This window comes from Simochromis diagramma, unplaced genomic scaffold, assembly GCF_900408965.1.
Source record: "Simochromis diagramma unplaced genomic scaffold, fSimDia1.1 OVJJ01000414.1, whole genome shotgun sequence".
NCBI classification, from domain to species: domain Eukaryota; kingdom Metazoa; phylum Chordata; class Actinopteri; order Cichliformes; family Cichlidae; genus Simochromis; species Simochromis diagramma.
In genome coordinates this window covers 59515-72211 of record NW_024387240.1, presented here as the reverse complement: position 1 = coordinate 72211, position 12697 = coordinate 59515, and positions in this window count along the sequence as shown.

Here is a 12697-nt window from a genome sequence, read left to right as displayed (position 1 = left end):
ATAAATATGGAGTCCAGCTGTGTTTGATGCTGCTGGGCAGACTGACCACTGTGAACCTCTGAGCTCTGCTGGTCCACTCTGTGGAGGAATAATAAAAAATTAGCTCAATCACAAGGTACGTTTTCTGCTCTGTGTTAGTTCTCAGACAACATAATCGTAATTAAGTTTGTAAAGCTTTAAATTGTGTCCTAGATGTATTAGGCTAGGGGTGGGGAACTCCAGGCAAACAAAGACACAAAACACTAACTTGACTCTAAACAGAAGAAACGAGCAGCTGTTTCTGTTCTGTGCTTATTTATATTTGACACACATGCTTCTCTTTGTGCAAACAGACGTTGCACTATAAGGGTAACCTCGCACACAATGACTGGACAGCACAGCTGATGATGCTGGGAGATCCTATACGCAGCAACACAGGAACACTGAGAACAAGTTTAAACATTGATTATATTGAGATAAGCAGCCGACCCAGTCTAGATAAAGGCGAGCAGCTGGGACCGCTGCTGCACCACAAACAGGTTTCAGTGCACAATAATGTTTAACATTTAGTATTTACTGTCATATTCACATATATCATTGTGATGTTGTTTATTCTATTACTCTTGTTCTCTTCTGCTTGTTTTCCTTTTTCTTTCTCAGCAGGTGATCCAGGTGATCGATAGATGCATTTTGTTTTCTTTTTTTTCTGCCCGTTCTGTTGGTTTTTGTTTTTTGCCCTTCTCCCCCGTCCCTCTTCTCGGCTGTTTCTCTTTCTCCCCTTCTTTCCCCCAGTCAAGTCTGTCCCGTATTCAGCAAGTGAAAATAAAATAAACAATAAAAGGTGAATCAAATGGACCATTATGGCAAGGCTGGGATGGTCAATTTGGTAAAGTAAATCCGTTGGGCATCTTTCTTCGCCTTTAGACAACAATTCTGATGGCAAAAGAGCCAAACGGGACAGGGGAAAAAGAAGAAAAAAAGAAAAAAGTACTGCTAGACAACCAGGCTGCTTTAAAGCAGGTGATATTTAGGTTGAAAAATAAAAAAACAAGTTGATAATAAACATTTTACAAAATCTTTTGGCAGCTAACATGTGGAAGTGAGCTGTTCTTTGGTGGTAATTAACAGTTTGTTCGGGTTGGTAATTATGTAATGAAAGGTAGCAGTAAAAGTGACAAACACACACACACACAAAGAGACAGACACACTGAGAGTAACAGTACAGACCTGGGGAAGAAACTCACATTCCAGGAATAAAACACTGTGATGTTTCAGAAGCATCTGACAGTAAACATTAGTGTTGTGTGAACTGTGCACTGTGGTCCCGCCGTGCCTTATTCACGCCACATTGGTGCCGAAACCCAGGAGGCGGCATGGCGGGTACTTACCAGAGCCAGGGAAGGGAAGAGCTGGCCGAGATGGTGGCAGAGATGGTGGCCGAAATAGCGGCCTCTCAGCGGAAGCAGGCGGCGGAGGTGTGTCGCCAACAGGAAGAGCTGCGGAAGGAGAGCGAACACCACCTGGGGAAGATGGCAGAGCTGGCAGTGCTGCTCCAGGCCTGGGCGACCGCGACGCCGCCACCCCCACCGGGGTATACTGACTGTGGGAAAGCGGTGGAGGAGCTGTGTGAGGAACCTCGGCAGCCGGAGGTGGTGGACGAGTCACGCAGGGGTCCGAGCCTGCCGGAGGAGGAGGAACAGCCGAGTGAAGGGCTGCTCCTGCCGGGAGCGGTGGAGGAGCCGCTCCAATCGGAGGCGGAGGACGAGGCGGGCGAGGGTCTACACCTGCCGGAGGAAGAGGAGCCGCACCACCCAGAGGTGGACAAGGGGCTGTGCCTGCTGGAGGCGGAGGCGCAGTGCGGGGAGCCGCTCCAAACGGGAGTGGCGGAGGCGGTGGTGGAGCAGCTGTGCGAGGAGACTGAGGTCCCTGGTCCAGGGCAGCCTGCACAGCCGGAGTTGGAGGCAGAGGAGCGGGACAGCCCCGCTAAGCCGGGGGTCGGCAGGCTTGCCAGTCCAGCCTCACTGCCACCAGTCGATTCTGCGCGCCTGACGTCTGCCCAGCCGCCTGTGTGCAGGAGCTCACGGCCATGCCTGTGGGGCCGTGTCCGCTTGCTACGCGGCCGACCTCCGAACCAGCTTCGCCGTCGCCGCTGGATGCGCGGGCGGCCACCAGAATGGACGCTCCCCCGTCGCTTGGCCAGGGGCTGGGGGCGCCGATGTTTTGGGCCAAGTCTCGCCCCAGTTTGCGGGGGGGAGTAGGTTCGGCCAGATTGTTCCCCGGCCTCAATCGGGCGATGGGGGTATGTGGTGGGGCGTGGTCTGCGGTGCCGTGCGGACCCACCTGCACGGCATCCGCAATCACGCCCGCCGTGTTAAAACACGGGGACTCAGGGGTTGGTGTGGTTGTGGTGTGACGTGAATTAAATAAAGATGGCTCTGAACGTAGCTCCGTGGTCCCGCCGTGCCTTATTCACGCCACAGATGTGAAGATTCATGTGCTCGTTTGTGCTGAGGCTTTTCTTTTTACTTTCCTCAAAGTTCTCCTATAGAAGCTCAGTTTGATTGCAGTTGACTGCCGGTAGGGGTTCACTGCCAGTTTTAATGGCTTGCTTTTTTGTGGCAGGTTACAGACATTCAGTGAAAAATAAAGGCATTAAAACATGAGTAAAACAGACATTAAAATATACAAGAAATTAAAACAAAATAAAACAAAATAAAAAAAATATTTAGAGCGACCAAAAGCTGACTAAAGGTGACTCTGGTATCCAGGACCTGTACCTCTCAAGAACCAGAAAACAGGCAGGGAATATCATCACAGACCCCTTTACACCCTGCACACAGACTTTTTGATCTGCTGCCCTCTGGCAGACGGTACAGAAGCCTGCAGACCAGGACCACCCGACACAGGAACAGTTTCTTTCCCCTTGCCATTTCCCTCCTAAACAGTTGAACTGTCACACTGCTCACACTGCTAGACTGCAACTGCACCTTATGTACATTCTGTAGTATTCATTCCTGTCATCCTGTATTTTATGTATATAAGATTTAGATTGGTTATGGTTGGATATGTGTGTATGTATTGCGTTGTTTACATACTGTTGTGATTTACATTGCTGTGCTTGAGAGCCACCATCTACTGGAACCAAATTCTTTGTATGTGTATCAGAATCAGAATCAGAATACTATATTGATCCCTAGGGGGAATTATGTTGGTTACAGTGCTCCAGTACAAACAGTAAAAAAGAAAGACAATGCAAGAAGTAAGAAATAGCATAATATATACATATATAGAGAGCTGGGCGATAGAACGAGAACGAGAACGATATGTATTGCGAAATAACTTTTTCTCGATAGAAAAGTTAAACTATTGTGACAGGCCTCATCTCTCTTGTTTCCTGTGTGCAGACTCTCGTGTTTTATTAGTATTATTGACAATTTAGTAGTCTGTTTTGTTTGTTCTATTTTGAAACTTAAACGCTTTAGCGGCTGCCTTTTGTGTAGTTTGGAATATTTGCCTTTATTTATCTGAAAAAGTCTCATGTTCCTTAAGTACATCTACCCTGTTGAACTTATTATGGGAAATAAATATTTAAATCAAAACAAGCTGCTGATTATTTCACATTTTACTTGTGAGCAACGGCACATTTAAATCTTACAAATATAGTTATTTGGCTTATATCGTGATAGATATCGTTATCGCCTGAAATGAAAAAAACATATCGTGATATGAAAAAATCTTATATCGCCCATATATATATATATATATATATATATTAGGGGTGCAACGATATTCGTATCGATATTGAACCGTTCGATACAGTGCTTTCGGTTCGGTACGCATATGTATCGAACAATACAACATTTTTAATTTATTTTATCAACTTTCCTTCTGACAATGCTGTCTGTGTGGAGCGCTCAGTGAATCTGCGTTCGACTACTCCGCCTAGGCTGCACTGTCGAGCGCAGATCCACTGAGCGCTCCACACAGACAGCATCGTCAGAAGGAAGAGCGCAGGGCAAGTTAAGCTCTCCTTGCAACATGGCAAATTGAACCTCCCCCACCCTCATTCAGATCTGGCGTTTGGAACTATTTTGGTTTTCATGTGACGTATGACCCTGATGGTAAGCGCGTCATGGACTAAAGTAAAACAGTATGTTGGATGTGCCACGCAATGCTTAATTACATGGGTGGGAGCTACTGTGTTAGCGCAGTTAGCTCGTTAACGTGTTGGCCGTCTAGCCCCACGCACGGGGCGATCAGGGGTAGCTCGTTAACGGAGATTTGCCGTGTTGTGGCGTTAAGATCATTTCAACGAGATTAACGCTGACAGCACTAGTGGGAACAGAGACATTTCTCTGTAATAAACTCTCTTTTCCAAAGATGAGTGATTCCTCAATCAGATACAGGGCTCGCAATATTGCTAGCCCGACGTCCCGGGGCTAGCGATTTTTCCAGTCGGGCTACCAAAACAGATTTCCAATGTTACCATGTGTTTGTGTATGTGTAATGTCTTTACTTATACTGGTCAATAGACTTTAGTGAACACATTATTGAAAGGTGTTATTGATAGGGTTGTCTAGCACAACCCTATTGCTGGAACAATCAGAGGCAATTGTACTGCCTATAGCAAAGCACTGGACACCAGTCAGAACACTCTGTGTGATCTCGTGCACGAGGGAGATGCCTGTGACGAGCGCTGTTCCTGCCACTTGAACCCCAGTCACTCTCTGTCAGCTCCCTCGTAGCACTGCCCTTTATTGAGGTTATGTGAATATGCTTAGGTCATTAACATATGACATCTTACACCAGCAAAGAGTACCTTGTCTGTGTTAGTGTAGGTATGTGTGTGTATGTGTGTGTGTCAAGATATGGCCCTCTGAATGCCTCCTTAAAAAGGCAGTGCCAGGAGTCCAGCGGTCCACCTAAAGAAAGGGCTCCTATACTTGAACAGATAGACAGTAGGTGTCCACCTATACCATAAATCAGAAAGAGAAGATACCACCTTTCTCATGACCTTAGGATGTGTGTGTATGCCAGAACACTCTGGAAGGCACACAGAGTCTTTTCAGACTACTATGGATCAGACCTTTATCATTATACAATTGATTCTGTACCTCTAAGCATATATGATTATATATTTCTAAGTATAATTGACAATCAAACAATATAAATATGACAGTTATACATAAATTAAAAACAGTTTTTCAAGTATCTTTATTCCTCTGAAGCAGCTGCATTATAACCAATCTTGTCCTCTGTGGCCATTTAAAATAGCCTAAAATAACTGTTGTTATATTTGTTGCAGTTTCTGCTCCTCTTGGACACACGACTGTTGAAAAGACATATTTGATTTTCGATGTGACTTTTAACTGGATAAATATCAGATATATAAACGTCCCTCTGCAACAAGTCCAGCTTCTACCTCATGATAGGAATGTTTTTGTGGCTCAAGATGACCTGATATCTTTCATGATGGATACATTTGACTCATGTTTCACATATTATAGACCAACAAGTGCCCTTCTCAGTGTGAAGTGAACTGGAGTCTGTCTGTACTGGATCTGGATTCATCATCGTCCCTCCAACAGCGACATAGTGATCCGGCTCACCAATTGGTGAAAACGACCTACCGAGCCTGCTAGCAGGTGCAGGAGGGCCAATCTGAGCTAAAATTATGGAGCTAATAACTGCTAATAAAGCCAATTGATGGACCGATAACATGTATATTTAATGTCAGCTCCCTCCAAAATAAGAGCTTTTTTAAAAACTCAGACTGAGGTCTTATTTTGAAAGCCAGAGTTTGTTGAAGCTGTTTCCTGAAGGGGGACCCTGAACAATTAGAAAAAGCAGATTTTAAAACACTTAATGTCATCTGTGCTCATTAAACGGACATCATGCAGTTTATCTTCAAACCAGCAGAGGGCCACATATCACCAACAACGAAGAGTTCAAGAAGATGTTGGTGCCATCAGAGCTGTACGTATTGATCTGATCAATATTGAAGTTCATGTTTCTGTGATTGGTAGTAATGTGTCAGTCGCGAACGAAACGGCTCTTAGAGCCAGATCTTTGAAGTGAACGACGCGAGCCGGCTCCTTATTGGGATCCGTGGGGTTTTTTTTCTTTCTCTCACCCTCTCTCCGCACGCGACTTGTGCCAGGATGCTAGACGCAGTGTTGAACTTTTGTTACCTAGCGGCTACACAACCCAGGAAGTACCAACAACTTGATTCTGTGTGTGGTAGTAACAGGTAAATGAACATTTTTTAAAAATTATTTGAATATATATGAGTGCTTGTGTGTAAATACACAAACAATACACATTGTGTAATTTAAGTGATCTAGGTAGCTCTGTTTTGAAAGTTCAGTTAACGAACAATACAAAATTTGTAATTTATTTTATTAACTTTCCTTCTGACGATGCTGTCTGTGTTGAGCGCTCAGTGAATCTGCGTTCGACTACTCCGCCTAGGCTTGACAGTGCATGCCTGTTTCGCCACTGCCATTTTCCACGTTGTCGGCCTCCTGATCTGCTCCATCGCCACCATTGGACTCGTGGCCGGCCACCTGAACCCTTGAACTATGGACTACTGAACCGTTGGCCTCCTGGTCGGCCACCTGAACCGTGTGAACTCTTGTACTGCTGTCATCTGGGTCGGCCTCCTGAAACTTTGAATATGGGACTTTGTGCTTGTCCCCCAGGGGCCCGTTCTTCGTACCTCGCTAAGTAGGTTAGCTGGATTAGATTGTTGACGATTTTGCGTGAGCTTGGATCATTCGGTTCCCCGAAGCTCATCCGGGACTTGCTGCCATAGCAACAGAGCCGTAAGCGTAAACCTGCTGGGGAGCAGGTTTACTTTATGTAAACAGGATTAGATCGCGGCCACGCAGGTATGTCCGCTTCATTTACACGAAAGCAACAGCGATATTCCACCACTGTTTCACCATAAATAAATAACATCAATGTAACTAAAGATAATGCAGCACTTGATCCTGTTATTGATGTCACACAGATACATACAGGTCATTTCCTAAAAAAGGGAAATGTACTATTAACATTCTATTACATGTATGTGATTATTACAGATGTAAGTCATATTTCAGAGTAGTAATGGCAAAATACTTCGTGTAATCAAGATGAGAGACCACGGCTATAAAATCGAAGGTGGATTTGGGAAGTCTGTCGCAGCCATGTCCTGTCCGTTTACGCGAGCCACCCATTGAGGAAGGTGCAAGATTGATAAGGAGAGTCCTCAGAATTCAGCGTATATTGCGGGACAGACAGGATCCTTTAGCTCAGCGCGACAGTGTGCTCATAGAGAGATATCGAGTTTCCCGTGAGGATATTATTCACTTAACCAACTTGTTGACGAGGGGGTGCAGGACCACCACCTGTCTTTTTTTGCTCTGCCCTTTTCTTGGTTGCTGTTATGAACAAACAAACAGATTATTCCAGGGTCTCTTTCCAAGAGACGAAAAGCAATATAAGAGATAAATATTACCATTCTGTAGAATATTCTTATATTTCACTTTTACTTGTTCCCATGTTCTAGTGGGTCCTGTTGTGGCTCTAATGTGTAAGGGGATATAATATAACATAATATAATATAATGTAATATAATATTGGATAATATAGTGTAATATAATAAATCTACCCTACTTGCCTACTGGTGTTGGCCAGAGGGGCCGATGGCGCGATATGGCAGCCTGGCTTCTGTCAGTCTGCCCCAGGGCAGCTGTGGCTACAACTGTAGCTGCCTCCACCAGTGTGTGAATGTGAGAGTGACTGAATAGTGGCATTGTAAAGCGCTTTGGGTGCCTTGAAAAGCGCTATATCAATCCACTCTGTTATTATTAAATTACTTACGAGTTTAATTTGTCAGCAACTTCCTGCCAGCCCTCTCTCCTTGCTTTTGCAGCCTTTGCAGTGTTCTCTTGCGTTCTGATTAAACTCTGAAACTCCTGAAATCCCTCAATCAAGAGTTCTTGCTCTGCTGCCGAAAAATACCGAGCCGAGCGCGATCCTTCGACATTTTCGCCGACCAATCAGAGGGTTGCCGATCAATGTTTCTACTATCGATGCGTAGCCCCTTTTACGACACCCAGTGATCTCACATTACTTCATCCAGCTGTACTGATCGTCAACAGCAGGTGTGTTCGGAGAACCGGAATAGCGAGCTCACGGTTAGCGCGATGGTTTGGTCTTGGATGTGTCATTTGATCTTGGATGTAGTAAGCGACGTACGAAGAACGGGCCCCAGGGTTGGGTTATTTGGTCTCATATGTTTGCGTTTTAGTCTGGGATTCCACTTTGAATTTTTTTTTGTTTTCTCTTTTCCTTTTTCCTTCCCGGTTTCACATAACTTTAACCTCAGCCAAACCGATTTGCTCAGTTGTAAATAAAACAGCGAAGTAAACGTGACCCGACAGACAGAACCTGAGGGAATGAAGTCCAGCGTTTAACCACTGAGAGCTAAAACTCAGCTGAGGTTTCAAAGCTGTGTGCCGGTGATTGGACATCAGCCGCTGATGAAGCTGTTCGCTTATAAAGTGCTCTGTAAGGAAACAAGCTCCAGCAGCTCTGCGCTCGGGGAAAACACTATATTTCCTTATCTTGTGCAGAAAAATGCGCTGACATTGCTTTATATCGAGCACCGGCTGCCCAGTTAAACTGTGACTATCACCAGGTAACGTGGGCGTGTTTCTTGAATTAGCAGCAGGTGTTAAACAGCTGACAGATGAGGAGGAGGATGCATGCAGGTAAACTGAGGGTCTGTTGAGCTGATCGCTGGTTTCGTGAGAAAAATGTCAGCTCGTTCTTTATGTTACAGAAGCACAGAGACACAAGACCAGGCGGAAAGAGACGATCGTTCGGTGAAAATGAGAATCTGCGAATGCAACATGTGGAACACGGAGAGTGGAATATGTAAACAAACCGGTTAACGTAACCCCCTCGGTGCACTCTGCATGCTGACTGTTAGCAGAGCTAGTGAAATCTCTAAAGTCAGAACAGAAAGATAGAGTAGGAGCATTATAGATTAATGATTGTGTTTTATGATGTGTAGTAAACTATCCTCTTTTTCTCTGTGTGTGTGTGTGTGTGTGTGTGTGTGTGTGTGTGTGTGTGTGTGCGCGCCTTAGAAGTCAAATTAGGCATATTTACAAAAACATTTTGAATTTCATTTAGAAGTGAAATTTGAAGTTGAAAGCAGAAATCTTGTGCTCAGCCAGAAGCATGTACACCCGCTTTCACAATGCTAAGGTGTCAAATCCATGAACCCCAACAGATGGTTCATTAAACAAGGGCACCCTGTGTAATAAACTCTGTGTAATGAGTCACCCTTTACTGACACAGCATCATGCACTCTAAGATTTTGGAAGTCTGTTTAGAATGGCTTAGCCACAAGCATAATTGTCACTTCTGGATAAAGGTCGCTCTATCTTCATGCCTAAGAAATTAAGCGTGCCGTGTCTTTATTAAGCTCTTATTTATAAATAAACGATGATAATGATAAATGTCACACAATGATATGTGACATGTGCTCTTTTACATTATAAAATATCAAAATGAAGACATTTATTCCAATGTATGAAATGTCATGACCTTCCTTCTGCAAGCATATATATTAATGGCAAGCATTGATCCATGTGTGCCATTTCTGAAACATGGATCAATGCGGAGAAAGGACTGGACTTTGGCCTGCAGGGATATGAAGTGAATTTTGTAAATAGAAGGAACAAGAGTGGAGGGGGAGTAGCTGTGTATGTGGATAAAAACCTAAACTACAAGGTGGTAGAAAGTACGACAACTGTAATTGATAATTTACTAGAATGTATAACAATTGAAATTTATAAGGAAAAAGAGAAAAATGTAATAATTAGCTGTATTTAGCTGTATTCCTAAAATAACCAGGCCTGGCAGAATTACACCACATTGTGCCACCTTACGTGACAAAATTTTCACTAACAATATGGGAAACAACATTGTGAGCAGAATATTAATTAATGACATCAGTGATCACCTACCAGTTTTTACAGTTTATGACACTAATTATAAGAAAAATCAGCATGAAGAACAACTGATATACAGACGTGTAAGGACAGAAGAAACTATGAATGCACTTAAGAACGATCTATTAAATCAGGACTGGGACAATGTGTACAAAGAAACTGATATTGATATTGCATATGGCATATTTTTAAGAATATTCATGGAGTTGTACGATAAAAACTGTCCAACAATAAAATGCAACAGAAAGCACAAATATTCAGATAGACCATGGATCACTAAGGGTTTACAAAATGCATGTAAAAAGAAAAATACACTCTATAGGGAATACCTAAAACAAAGAACAAAAGATGCTGAAAATAAATATAAAAAATACAAAAATAAGTTGACCAATATTATACGTGTATGTAGAAAGGAGTATTATAGTAAAACATTGAACAACAATAAACATAATATGAAAGGAATATGGGATGTTTTAAACGGTATCATTAAAAATAATTCTGGACAACAAAGTTATCCTCAATACTTTATCGATAATGGCAATATTATGGAAAACACTGCTGATAAGGTCAACGGCTTTAATCGTTATTTTGTAAATATTGGACCAAACCTGGCAGAACAAATTCCTGAGTCACTGCCATCAGTAGACTGTAGTGAAAACCTGATTGATAGGAACCCTAACTCAATGTTCCTCACATCAGTGGAGGAAAAAGAAATAATTGACATTGTACACATGTGTAAATATAAAACATCTACTGATTGTAACGATATTGACATGAAAATCGTCAAGAAGGTCATTGAAGGAATTGTAGGACCTCTAACATATATTTGCAACTTATCATTTCAGACGGGAAAAGTGCCAAACAAAATGAAAATAGCTAAAGTTGTGCCGCTGTATAAAACCGGGGATAGACGCCACTTCACAAATTACAGGCCTGTTTCTTTACTACCACAATTCTCCAAAATCCTAGAAAACCTGTTTAATAAACGATTAGACAAATTCTTAGATAAATATAAATTACTCTCTGACAGTCAATATGGATTCAGATCAAAAAGATCAACATCTCTGGCATTAATCGAATCAATTGAGGAGATTACGGATGCTATAGATCAGAAACAGTATGCAGCTGGAGTATTTCTGGATCTCAAGAAAGCATTCGACACAATCAATCATCACATATTAATTAATAAACTGGAACGGTATGGGATCAGGGGGGTTGTACTGCACTGGGTGAAAAATTATTTAAGTGACCGGAAACAATTTGTGAAGCTGGGTGTCCATTCCTCATCATGCACAGCAAATCCAGCATGTCCAAATTAACACTGTCGGATTTGATTTCAACACTATTAAAGTGTCTATATGGGTCCACACCAGAGAGTGTTAATTTAACTCTTTTTGGAGAGTTGGTACGTTAACTCTGATTTAGTGTTAAACACCAAATCTGTCTGGAGTTGATAATTTAACACTTGGTGTTAAGAGTTTATATATTAACTCTCAAAGAGTATTTTAGTTTAACTACGTAAGAGTTATCTTCTAATTCATTCTAAAAAGTGGGAATTTTACTGTTCTGAACTTCTAGAAATTTCTTTTGGAAATAAACATTTACTAAAAAGATGCAATGGTTTTTGAAAAACATTTATTCTGAACTGTGCACCACAATTTCAAAACATTTTCTGAAAGATGTAACAGTGTACATGTTCTCACTTTCATTAGAATTGTGTTTATCAAAAGGTCTGACATGGTAAATGCAAATAACAGCATTCTCATCACTTATTTCTTCAATACAATATGCATGTCCTTCATTCATCCCTTTGTGGAACTTCAACGCACTTCTGCTCTCCCCCATATTCCATCTTCACAAGCATATCCTGTGTGGAGATTGAATAAAAATTAGTTGACACTAATTAATGGCACAAATAATCCAGTAAACAATTGCAGCACAGTAAAAAAAAAAAAAGGAATCCTCTTTGAGCCATTACTTGTGTAAAGTATTTTCCCAAAAGACAAGGACACAGGCAACAGGTAATACTGAACTAAATGTAAAACCTCAACCTTTTTCATTTTTACCTAAACCGTGTGCATAAAACTGGAGGGATCTAAATGCTAATGTAGAACCCAGTCAGGACGTCTGCTACTGCTGTTTGCTCATGTTTTTTTTAGTTTTTTTTATGGGCGATCGTTTTCAGGCTTCAAGTAGCACCATTATACCAACATTTCACATTCTACACATTGTTTTAGGTGTATTTGACCAAAAGTTTGACTGAAAATTCACATGCAAGCTTTTTTTCAAGGCTGTGGTATTTGCCCGCAAACAATACCTTTCAGCTAGCTAAAACAGAATGTTATGCTATCAGCGAGCAACATGGCTAATGACTTTCACACAGCTTTGTCTCAACTCCAAAGAGCCACAGAAGTAAAAGTTGATAATAATTGAAACAATCTTTGAAAAAACGACTTACCAAGCATGGCAAACAACTCAAATATGTAGAGCAAAATGTTCTGAAACGGCTTCACTTCAGCTTCGATTGGAGCCGTGCTGGGGGCGGAGTCTGTGAATTTACTCTGTTGGTGTCATGGCCCCTCTAGGAGTTCAGAGTTAAGAGGTCAAGAGTTAATGTTTCCATTGTAACACCTCCAGATTTGACAGAGAAACACTCATTTTTAACACTCGATTTTAACTACTATCATTTTACACCTCAGAGTTACATT